The following is a 708-nucleotide window of genomic DNA, read 5'->3' as shown; positions in this document are numbered from 1 at the left end:
AAATAGCCCCCAATTGCTAGCCGCTTCTAAATAGCCCCCAGTTGCTAGTCCCCACTAACTAGCCCTTACTAGTCCCTTCTTAATAATCCCCAATTGCTAGCCCCACTAACTAGCCCCAACTAATTAGTCCCACTACCTAGCCCCACACTTACTAGCCCCACTAAATAACCAACACTTACTGGCCCCACTAAATAGCCCCACACTTACTGGCCCCACTAAATAGCCCCACACTTACTAGCCCCACTAAATAGCCCCCAATTGCTAGTCATCACTAACACTAGCCCTTAGTAGTCCCCGCCAAATAGCCCTTACTTACGAGCCCCCACTAACTAGCCCTTACTCACTAGTCCCCACTAAATAGCCCCACATAAATGGCCCCACATAAATGGCCCCACATAAATAGCCCCACATAAATAGCCCCACATAAATAGCCCCACATAACTGTCCGCACATAAATAGCCCCACATAAATGGCCCCACATCAATAGCCCCACATAAGTGGCCCCACATAAGTGGCCCCACATAAGTGGCCCCACATTAGTGGCCCCACATAAATAGCTCCACATAAATAGCCCCACAAAAATGGCCTCACATAAATGGCCCCAAATAAACGGCCCCATATAAATGGTCTCACATAAATAGCCCCACATAAATAGCCCCACATAAATAGCCCCATATAAATGGTCCCACATAAATAGCCCCACATAAA

Source organism: Eimeria tenella, genomic scaffold, assembly GCF_000499545.2.
Source record: "Eimeria tenella Houghton genomic scaffold, Eth_scaff2880, whole genome shotgun sequence".
In the NCBI taxonomy this organism is placed as follows: Eukaryota; Apicomplexa; class Conoidasida; order Eucoccidiorida; family Eimeriidae; genus Eimeria; species Eimeria tenella.
The sequence above is the reverse complement of the archived record's forward strand: the minus strand, read 5'-3'. Positions refer to the sequence as shown.